This window comes from Dama dama, chromosome 33, assembly GCF_033118175.1.
Source record: "Dama dama isolate Ldn47 chromosome 33, ASM3311817v1, whole genome shotgun sequence".
Taxonomy (NCBI): domain Eukaryota; kingdom Metazoa; phylum Chordata; class Mammalia; order Artiodactyla; family Cervidae; genus Dama; species Dama dama.
Genome location: NC_083713.1, coordinates 65,825,975 through 65,838,435, shown reverse-complemented (window position 1 = coordinate 65,838,435; position 12,461 = coordinate 65,825,975). Strand labels below are relative to the sequence as shown.

Sequence of the window (12,461 nt, the reverse complement as noted above, 5' to 3'; positions counted from 1 at the left end):
CATACTGTGTGGGCACATGGGTTTCTCAATAAAACCAGGGGCTCATCTTGAGCTCATGTATCATGTTCAAATTGTAGCATACTTATCCAGTTAGGGTGTCTTGGATAATCATTTGACTTTATAAAGATGGGCATTTGCTCAAGTAATAGGTAAGCTTATTAAATACTTTCCTGGATGCCAGGGTGCTCCAGATGGCGACTAGCTCATTTACTACCTGCAACAACATTACAAGGGAGGCCCCTAAGATGATGCCCATTTAACAGATGGGGATGGCAAGGGAAATTTAATAACTTGTTCAAGTCACACTTCTAGAAAGCAGAGCAGCTGTGATCTGAACCAAAGATTCTGGTCGCATGCTGTCAAATCTGTAGCACTGTATATAGCAAAGAAGCCACCCAAGTTAAACACAAAATGGTTTTGTTTCCCACAGCAGAGAAGACTGCTTGGAAAATAGCTTTTGGTGTATGTGTGTGGCTGTATTTGTATCAATGACTTACTTTTCTTTTTGGACATACGATGTCATACTAAAGCTGGACCTCAAAGGGAATGCCTTGTATCCCCCTCAGATACACAGGGTAGCAAATGGGCTACACACAGTCCACCAGTAGCCAGGGCTCCCCATTCCCTGGGGTTCCCGGCAGGGATGTCTGTTTGCATCCCCCTTTGATTTGGGTCCCTCCCCCTTGAGAACTGCTACTCTGGATGCTAGAGAAACAGTACACAATTGAAGTGCCTAAAACTTCCAAGTGAGAGGTAAAGAAATACTGTAGATTTACATTAAAACATGCAATTTTATGTCATTTCTTTTCTATAACTACATGTTTTTAAGAGTTGATTTTCTTACACTGTTAGAAAAACCTGGAAGGTAGCTGGTCTGGTAAGATAAAGGCCCGGGACACAGGATGTGTGTGTTGGGGGGGGGGGGGGGGGCGGGGCGGGGAGCACTGCTGATTTCTAAGGAACATGCTATAGGGTGTTTCCCATTTACAGATTTCCCAGTCTCCACATTTTCTAACCATTGCCCATTTTAGAAAGTTAAATTATTACTATGTTTTTATTCTTCAATATTAAAAGTAGTAAGTGTCACTTGTCAACTTCAATAAACTTTTTCCCTTTAAGTAAATTTTCAAAATTAAACAAGTACTGAATACATCTTTCACTGCAAAGAAGTTCAGACAGATAATCTGAAAATGTTCCTTGACCTCTCACTCCAATCCTAAGAGGTAACTTGTTCAAGTCACACTTCTAGAAAGCAGAGCAGCTGTGATCTGAACCAAAGATTCTGGTCGCATGCTGTCAAATCTGTAGCACTGTATATAGCAAGTCCTCCTAAGAGGTAAGCACTCTTACCAGTTTGTGATGCCGTCTTCCAGATCTACTGCTATGCACTTACATGTGTCCATGGAGAAAAGGTGTGTGCACATGTCCTAACAGCATAACATCCTATATACTGTATATATCTCCTATTTGCATTTTTACTTAGAACATGTCTGGGGATATATTTTTAAGTCTAACTGTATAGAACTAAGGGTAAGTGATGAGACTGGTTAGATAAGTAATACAAGATGGGAGCCCTAATTTTTGTGACTGCTTCCCATTGGATATCTCCAAATCACTTGGCTCTGATGGCCAGTGGGCCTACACTTGTGGCCCTGCAGAACTGTATATATTTGCATTCTTTAAATGTTGCTACCAGGGTCTTTGCCTGCCAATCAGCTTGAATCTAGGTGCTAAGATCCTCTTCTTTGGGACACTAACTGACCTCAGCACACACTTAACTCCTGGGAGCTATTACACAAAATGCCTGCTTAGAACGAAATGTCATTTGCAGCAACATGGATGGACCCAGAGATGGTCATACTGAGTGAAGTGAGTCAAACAGAGAAGGAGAAATACCATATGACATCCCTTATATGAGAAATCTAAAAAAAAAACCAGATGAACATTTTTTTATAAAACAGAGAGACTCACAAACTTAGAGAATGAACTTATGGTTGCCGGGGGGAAAGTTCGGAGGAAGATATAGTTAGGGAGTTTGGGATGGACATGTACACATGGCTATATTTAAAATGGATAACCAACAAGGACCTACTATACAGCACAGGGAACTCTGCTCAATGTTATGCGGCAGCCTGGATGGTTGGGGAACTTAGGGGAGAATGGATATATGAAGACGTATGCCTCAGTCCCTGTGCTGTCCCCCTGAAACTATCACAACACTGTTAATTAGCTACACTCCAATTTAAAATGAAAGAGTTTAAAAAATAATAAAATAAGCTGTTTAGACAGTTGGAAAGGTTGAAGAGATAATCAAAAGCTGGGGTAGGGTTGAATGATGAGGTACATCTCCTATACTAGGCCAACCCTTCAAGAGAAGTGGCTATTACATCTAATGCATAGAAACCAATACAAGTTGTCAAAATGAAAAGATGAATATGTTCCAAAAAATAAAACTTCAGAAGAAAATTTTAATGAAAAACAGGTGATTTACCAGAGAAAGAGTTCAAAGTAATGCTCTTAAACATGCTCATTGAACTAGGGAGAAGAATAGATGAGCACAGTGAGAATTTCAGCAAAGATAAAAAATATAAGAAAGTATTAAATAGAAGTCACAGAGTTGAAGAATACAATAACGGAATTGAAAAATGCTCTAGAAGAGTTCAACAACACATTAGGTAAAGGAGAAGGAAGGATCAATGAACTCAAAAACAAAGCAGATGAACTCACCCAATCAGAGCAGAAGAAACAAAAAGGTATCAAAAAAAAAAAAACTGAAGATAGCTTAAGGGACTCATGAAACAATGTCAAGTGGATTAATATTCACACTATTGGATTCACAGAAGAGGAGGGTAGAAGACTTATGTGAAGAAATATTGGCTGCAGATTTCCCTAACTCGGGGAAAGAAATAGACATCAAGAGTCAGGAAGCCCAGAGAGTTCCAAATATGATGAACCAAAAGAAGACTTTAAAACACATAATAATTAAAATGTGAAAATATAAGAATATTAAAAGTGGCAACAGAGAAACAACTTGTTGGAACTCCCGTAAGATGAGCAGATTTTTCATGAGAAACTTCAGGCGAAAAGGGAATGGCACAACACATAGGCATACCTCACTTTCTTTTTGTTTAACTGTCCTTCACAGATACTGTGTTTTTTTCCACAAACTGAAGGCTGATGGCAACCTGAGTTTACCAAGTATACTGGTGAAAAAGTGAAGTGAGCAACTGCTCACTTCATGTCTCTGTATCATGTTTTGGTAATTCTCACAGTATTTTAAACTTTTTCATTATTATGTTTCTTATAGTGATCTGTGATCAGTGGCCATTGATATCACCACTGTAATTGCTTTTGTCTTGTATTTTTACTTACAGTATGTACTTTTCAAAAAGGCCTAATGCCATTGCACACTTAATAGATTACAGTATAAACATAACTTTTATACGTACCGGAAAACAAAAAAACTTGTGTGATTTGCTTTGTTGCAATATTTCCTTTATTTTGGTTGTCTGGAACTTAACCGCTCCCTCACCCCCAGTATCTCTAGGTATGTCTGTATTCAAAGTGCTGAAAGAAAAAAAGAAAAAGAAAAAACTCCCAAATAAGAATATTCTAACCTGGCTTAGTTGTAATTCAGAACTGAAGGAGAGATGTAGAGTTTTCCAGAGAAGCAAGAGTTAAAGGAGTTCATCACCTCTAAACCAACGTTATAAGAAATGTTAAAGGGGCTATTTAAGCTGAAAAGAAAAGGTGCTAACTAGCAACAAAACATATGAAAGTAAACATCTCACTGATAAAGGTAAATATCTAGTAAATGTAATAGATTAGTCACTTATTAGACTTGTATGAAGGTTAAAAGACAAAAGCAGTAAAAACAAGTAACTACAATAATTACTTAAGGGATACACAAGATAAAAGTAAAATTTGAATGGAGACAAGATGGAGGAGTAGAAGCATGTAGGCTTACCTCTTATGAAAACACCAAAACCATGGTGTAGCTACTATGGAGAACAGTTTGGAGATTCCTTAAAGAACTAAAACTAGAGCTACCACATGACCCTACAATCCCAATCCTGAGTAGATATCCAGAGAAAAGACCTGATCTGAAAGGATACATGCACCTCAGTGTTCAGTGAAGCACTGTTTACAATAGCCGAGACATGTAAGCAGCCTAAATGTCTATCAACAGAGGAATGGATAAAGAAGACATGGTACATATATACAGTGGAATGTTACTCAGTCATTAAAATGAAATAATGCCATTTGCTGCAACATGAATGGACCCAGAGGTTGTCATACTATGGAAAGTAAAAGAAAGAGAAATAATTGTATGACATCCCTTATATGAGGAACCTAAAAAGAAATGATAGATTAATTTTTTTACAAATTAGAAATAGACTCACAGACTTAGAGAATGAACTTATGGTTGCCAGGGGGAAGGATGAGGGGAAGGGATGGTTAGGGAGTTTGGGATGGACAGGTACACACTGCTATATTTAAAATGGATAACCAACAAAGACCTACTATATAGCACAGGGAACTGTGCTCAATGTCATGTGGCAGCCTGGATAGGAGGGAAGATTGAGGGAGAATGTATACATGTGTATGTATGGCTGAGTCCCTGTGCTGTCTACCTGAGACTTAATCACAACATTGTTAATTGGTTATACTCCAAAATAGAAAATTAAAAAAAAAAGACCCCAAAATCACAACTAACTGCTGAACAACCATTGACAAAAAAAAATATGCTGGAACCTACCAAAATAGATATCCTACATCCAAAGACAAAGAAGCCACATCAAGACAGTAGGAAGGGTGTGATGGCAATAAAACCAAATCCTGTACCCTCTGAGTAGGTGACCAACAAACTGGAAAATAACTATATTGCATGCAGAAGTTCTCCCACAGGAGTGAAAGTTCTGAGCCCCACGTCAGGCTCCCCAGCCTGGAGGTCTGGCGATGGCAGGAGGAGCCCCAAAGAATCTGGCTCTGAAGGCCACTGGAGTCTGACTGCAGCAATTCCACAGGCATTCCACTCTTGGAGGCACACAAAAGGTCTGGTAAGCATCAGGACCCAGGGGAAAAGCAGTAACCTCATAGGAGCCTGGACCAAACACCCCTCCTGGTATGAGAGGGTCTCCTGTGGCAGTGGGGGCTGGCTGTGGCTCACTGCAGGGACAAGGACACTGGCAGCAGGAGTTCTGGGGAGCACTCATTGGCTTGAGGCCTCCTGGAGGCTGCCACCAAGACCTGGCCCTTCCCAACAGCTATAGGCTCCTGTGTATAGACTCCTGTGTTGGTTGTTTGGCTTCAGGCCAAGCACAACCCTGCCCACCAGAAGAACAAGACCCACCTCCACCCACCAATGGGCAGGAACCAGGCCCTCTCATGATGAAACTTGCACATGTCTCCTAGGCAGCATCATCCACCAGAGGACAGACAGCAGAGAAGCAAGAACTGCAACACTGCAGCCTGCAGAATGGAAACCACAATCACAAAGTTAAACAAGATGAGACAGAATATGTCCCACATGAAGGAACACAATAAACCCCAGAAGAACAAATAAGTGAAGTGGAGATAGGCAATCTACCAGAAAAAGAACTCAGAGTAATGATAGTAAAGATGATCCAAGATCTTGGAAAATGGAGACACAGACTGAGAAGATACAAGACTTGTTTACCAAAGACCTAGAAGAACTAAAGAACAGAGATGAACAACATAATAACTGAAAAATATACTAGAATCAACAGCAGAATAATAAGGCAGAAGAATAGATAAGTGAGCCAAAAGATGGAATGGTAGAAATTACTGCCACAGAAAAATGTAGAAAGAATGAAAAGAAATGACAGTCTACAGCCTCTGGGACATAAAATGCACCAACATTTGCATTATAGGGGTTCCAGAAGGAGAAGAGAGGGAGAGAAGACCAGAAAATATTTGAAGAGATAATACCTGAAAACTTCCCTAATGTGGGAAAAGAAACAGTCCCCCAAGTCCAAGAAGCATACAGAATCCCAGGCAGGATAAACCTAAGGAGGAAAATAGCAAGACACATAATAATCAAGTTGACAAAAATTAAAAGACAAAGAAACAATATTTAAAGCAACAAGGGAAAAATCAAATAACATGCAAAGGAATTCCCATAAGGTTATCAGGTGATTTTTCAGCAGATACTCTGTAGAACAGAGGAATACTCTACTAAGCAAGGTTCTAATTCAGATTCAACTAAAAAATTAAAATTTTTACAGACAAGCAGAAGTTAAGAGTTAGCACCACCAGATCAGCTTTGCTACAAATGCTAAAGGAACTTCTCTAGGCAGAAAAGAAAAGGCCACACTAGGAACAAGAAAATTATGAATGGAAAAACTCACTGGTAAAGGCAAACATAGTTAGGAAATCATCTGCACACAAATATGATATCAAAATCAGCAATGATGAGGAAAGTACAAATGCAGGATATTGGGCAACTTAAAACAATATTTTTTATACACAGATTGCTATAGAAAAACCTCATGGATACTGAAAATCAAAAATCTACAATAGATAAGGAAGAAAAATCCAAACACAACACTACGTTAGTCATCAAATCACAACAGAAGAGAACAAAAGAGGAAGGGAAGAAAAAAGACTTACAAACACAAATCCAAACTAATTTAACAAAATGGCAATAAGAATGTGTGTGTGTTAGTCACTCAGTCATGTCTGACTCTTGACCCATGGACAGTAATCTGCCAGGCTTCTATGTCTATGGAATTCTCCAGGCAAGAATACTGGAATGGGTAAGCCATTCGCTTCTCCAGGAGACCTTCCCTCACCCAAGGATCAAACCTGGGTCTCCTGAATTGCAGGCAGATTCTTTATCATCTGAGCCACTGGGGAATACATATTAATAATAATATTCACCCTAAATGGATTAAATGCTCCAAGCAAAAGACACATACTGGCTGAGTGAATACAAAAACAAGACTTACATATATATAATATATATATGTACATATATATATGTATATATATATTATATATGTATATATGTATATGCTGCCTACAAGAGACCAACTTCAGATCTAGGGACACATAAAGACTGAAAGTGAGGGGATGGAAAAAGGTATTCCATGCAAACACAAATCAAAGGAAAGCTAAAGTACCAATACTCATATCAGACAAAATGGACTTCAAAATAATGTTACAGGAGACAATGAAGGACACTAATGATCAAGGGAGAATTGATTCTTTTGAACTGTGGTGTTGGAGAAGACTCTTGAGAGTCCCTTGGACTGCAAGGAGATCCAACCAGTCCACCCTAAAGGAGATCAGTCCTGGGTGTTCATTGGAAGGACTGATACTGAAGCTGAAACTCCAGTACTTTGGCCACCTTATGTGAAGAGCTGACTCATTGGAAAAGACCCTGATGCTGGGAGGGATTGGGGGCAGGAGGAGAAGGGGACGACAGAGGATGAGATGGCTGGATGGCATCACCGACTCGAGGGACAGGAGTTTGAGTAAACTCTGGGACTTGGTGATGGACAGGGAGGCCTGGTGTGCTGTGATTCATGGGGTCGCAAGGAGTCGGACACAACTGAGTGACTGAACTGAACTGAATAATCAAGGGATCGATCAAAGGAGATAAAACAATTTTAATTATATACGCACCCAACACAGGAGCATCTCAACATATGAGGCAAATACTAACAGCCATAAAAGGAGTAATTGATAGTAACTCACTAACAGTGGGGGACTTTAATACCCCACTTTCATTATTGAACAGATAATCCAGATAGAAAATCAATAAGGAAAAACAGGCCTTAAATGACACATTAGAGCAGATGGACTTAATTGATATTTATAAAGCATTCCATCCAAAAGCAGCAGAATACACATTGCTTATAATTGCACATGGAACATTCCCCAGGCTTGATCACATGCTGGGTCACAAAGTAAACCTTGGTAAATTGAAGAAAACTGAAATCATATCAAGCATCTTTCACAACCACAATGCTAGGAAATTAGAAAACAGCAACAGGGAAAAAACTTAAAAAAAAAACCCACAAAAACATGAAGGCTAAATAATATGCTATTAAATAATCAACTATTTAAGAAATCAAGGAGGAAACTAAAAAATACCTAGAGACAAATGAAAACAAAAGAATAACAATCAAAAACCCATGGAACACAGCAAAAGCAGTTCTAAGAGGGAAGTTTATACTAATACAGTAAGTCCACTACATTCAACCTCACAGCAATCCAAGTATATGCCCCCCCAGCCTCTAGTGCTGCAGAAGCTGAAGTTGAACAATTCTATGAAGACCTATGAGATCTCCTAGAACTAATACCAAAAATGATGTCCTTTTCATCACAGGGGACTGGAATGCAAAAGTAGGAAGTCAGGAGATACTTAGTATAACAGCCAACTTTGGCCTTGGAGTACAAAATGAAGCAGGGCAAAGGTTAACAGTTTTCTCAAGAGAATGCACTGGTCATAGCAAACATCCTCTTCCAACAACACAAACGACGACTCTACACATCGACATCATCAGTGCCAAAAGCAGACTGATTATGTACTTTGCAGCCAAACATGGAGAAGCTCTATGTAGTCAGTGAAAACAAGACGTGGAGCTGACTGTGACTGAGATCATCAGCTCCTTACTGCAAATTCAGGCTCAAATGGAAGAAAGTAGGGAAAACCACTAGGCCATTCAGGTATGACCTAAATCAAATCCCTTATGATTATACAGTGGAGGTGACGAATAGATTCAAGGGACTAGATTTAGTACACAGAACTCCTGAAGAGCTGTGGATGGAGGTTTGTAACACTGTATAGGGAGTGAAGTCGCTTAGTCATGTCTGACTCTTTATGACCCCATGAATTGTAGCCTGCCAGGCTTCTCCATCCATGGGATTTTCCAGGCAAGAATACTGGAGTGGCTTGCCACTGCCTTCTCTAGGGAATCTTCCCGACTCAGGGATTGAACCTAGGTCTCCTGCACTGCAGGCAGACTCTTTACCATCTGAGCCACCAGGGAAGCCCAAACACTGTACAGGAGGCCGCGACTAAACCATCCCAAAGAAAAAGAGATATAAGAGGGCAATGTGGTTGTCTGAGGAGGCCTTACAAATAGCTGAGAAAAGAAGGGAAGTGAAAGGCAAAGGAGAAAGGGAAAGATATACCCAACTGAATGCAGAGTTCCAGAGAATAGCAAGGAGAGATAAGAAAGCTTTTTTAAGTGAACATGCAAAGATAGAGGAAAACAATAAAATAGGAAAGACAAGAGATCTCTTCAAGAAAATTGGAAATACCAAGGCAACATTTCATTCAAAGATAGACACAATAAGGACAGAAATGGCAAGGACCTAAAAGCAGCAGAAGAAATTAAGAAAAGGTGGCAAGAATACACAGAAGAACTGTACAAAAAAGCTCCTAATGACCCAGATAACCACGATGATTTGGTTACTCACCTAGAGCCAGACATCCTAGCATGTGAAGTCAGGTGGGCTTTAGGAAGGAAGCATTACTAAGAATGAAGCTAGGGAAGGTGATGGAATTCCAACTGAGCTATTTCAAATCTTAAAAGATGATGCTGTTAACGTGCTGCACTCATCATGCCAGCAAATTTGGAAAACTCAGTAGTGGCCACAGGACTGTAAAAGGTTTTTCATTCCAATCCCAAAGAATGTTCAAATTACCATACAATTGCACTCATTTCACATGCCAGCAACATTATGCTCAAAATCCTTCAAGCTAGGCTTCAGCAGGACATGAAGTGAGAACTTCCCAGATGTATGAGGTAAATTCAGAAAAGGTAGAGGGATCCGAGATCAAATGGCTAACATATGCTGGATCATGGAAAAAGCGAGGGAATTCCCCCTCCCCCCCAAAAAATGGACTTCTGCTTCATTGACTATGCAAAAGCCTTTGACGGTGTGGCTCACAACAAACTGGAATATTCTTAATGAGATGGGGATACCAGACTACATTACCTGCCTCCTGAGAAACCTGTATGCATGACAAGAAGCAATTATTAGAACTGGACATGGAACAGTGGACTGGTTCAAAACTGGGAAAAGAGTACATCAAGCCTGTATATTGCCACCCTACTTACTTAACTTATATGCAGAGTACATCATGTGAAATGCTGGGCTCAATGAATCACAAACTGGAATCAAGACTGTGGGAGAAATATCAATAACCTCAGATACCAGATGACACCACTTTAATGGCAGCAAGTGAGAAGGAACTAAAGGACCTTTTAATGAGAGTGAAAGAGGAGAGTGAAAAAGCCGGCTTAAAATTCAACATTCAAAAAATGAAGATCATGTCATCTGGTCCTATCACTTCATTGCAAATAGATGGGAAACTGTGGAAACAGTGTCAGATTTTGTTTTCTTGGGCTCCAAAATCAATGCAAATGGTGACTGCAGCCATGAAATTAAAAGATACTCCTTGGAAGAATAGCTATGACAAACCTAGACAGTGTATTAAAAAGCAGAGAAATCACTTTATCAACAAAGGTCCGTATAGTCAAAGCTATGGTTTTTTCCAGTAGTCATGTATGGATGAGAGAGTTGGACCATAAAGAAAGCTGAGTGTCGAAGAATTGATGCTTTTGAACTGTGGTGCTGGAGAAGACTCTTGAGAGTCCCTTGGACTGCAAGGAGATCCAACCAGTCAATCCTAAAGGAAACGAAGCCTGAACATTCATTGGAAGGATGGATGCTGAAGCTGAAGCTCCGATACACCTGATAGGAAGAACTGACTCACTGGAAAAGACCCTGATGCTGGGAAACATTGAGGGCAAGAAGAGAAGGTGGCGACAGAGGATGAGATGGTTGGATGGCATCACTGAGTCAATGGACATGAGTTTGAGCAAATTCAGGGACACAGTGAGGGACAGAGAAGCCTGGTCTGCTGCACTTCATTGGGTCCCACAGAGTTGGATGTGGCTTGGCCCACTGAGGAACAATTCCCCTACATTCGAACCTTCAAGTTATGATCTTTCCATGATGTAAACATGCCTCTGGTTCCAGCAAGGAACCAGAACCTGTGACACCAATATCAAGCATGAGTGAAATCGCAGCTTGCCCTTCACCTCCTCTTGCTGATGATTCTGCAACTCTACCATCTCCTATCTCTTCTCGGTCCTGCAGTCACTAGCTGTCCTTGCCTATTCACTTGATGCCAGTCTGTGTATGCCAGGTGTTACTGTACTACTGTACCTTTGAGCTACTAGACTGTAAGATTAAAAATGTTTCTTTTTTGTGTTTTTTTGTACTATTTATGTGAAAAGTATTATAAATCTATAATATAATACTATATAGTCAATTGTGTTAGTTGGGTACCTAGGCTAACTCTGTTGGACTTATGAAAAAACTGGACTTACACACACTTTATTGGAATTCAACTCTTCTATATGTAGATGACTTACTGTACAATCTTATCTCAGGAAACAAGAAAAACCACAAATAAACCACCTAACTTTACGTCTAAAGCAACTAAAGAAAGAACAAACAAAACCCAAAATCAGTAGAAGGAAAGAAATCATAAAGATCAGAGCAGATAAATGAGACAAAGAAAACAACAGAAAAAGAAAAAATCAGTGAAGCTAAAAGCTGGTTCCTTGAAAATATAAACGTAACTGATGAGCCTTTAGCCAAACTCATCAATAAAACAATGAGAGGGGTCAAATCAATAAAATTAGAAATGTAAAAGGAGAAGTTACAACAGATACCACAGAAATACAAAGGATCATAAGAGACCACTACAAGCAGCTAAACTCTGGGAGATACTGAAGGACAGGGAAGCCTGGAACACTGCAGTCCATGGGGTTGCAAAGTTGGACATGATTTAGTGACCAAACAACTTACAGTACCACACCAATAAAATGGACAACCTAGAAGAAATGGAAAAATTCTCAGGAACGCACAGTCTCCCAAGACTGAACCAGGAAGAAATAGAAAATATAAACAGAGACCAATCATAAGCACTGAAAATGAACTGTGATTTTAAAACTCCAAATAAAGCCCTCACAAAAGTCCAGGACCAGATGGCTTCAAAGGCAAATTTTATCAAATATTTAGAGAAGAATTAATACCTATCCTGTAACTCTTCCACAAAATGTAGTGGAAGGAACACTCTCATTCTATGAGGCCACCATCACCCTGACACCAAAACCAAAGATGCCACTAAAAGAAATAAAATTATAGGCTAATATCACTGATGAACACAGACACAAAAATTCTCAACAAAATACTAACAAACCAAATCCAACAATGCATTAAAAGGATCATACACCATGATCAAGTGTGATATTTCCCAGGGATGCAAGGATTTTTCAAACCTGCAAATCAGTCAGTGTGATATACCACATCAACAAATTGAAGAATAAAAGTCATATGATCATTTCAGTAGATATAGGAAAAGTTTTTGACAAAATTCAACACCTGTTTATCATGAACGAACTTCAAAA

At 39.6% G+C, this 12,461-nt stretch overlaps 1 protein-coding gene across 1 annotated transcript in view; it reads right to left on the bottom strand.

Annotated features, from left to right (window-relative positions):
- Positions 1–12,461, bottom strand: part of LYPD1 (LY6/PLAUR domain containing 1) — a 55,422-nt gene that overhangs the window by 1,292 nt on the left and 41,669 nt on the right. The window lies entirely within an intron of this gene.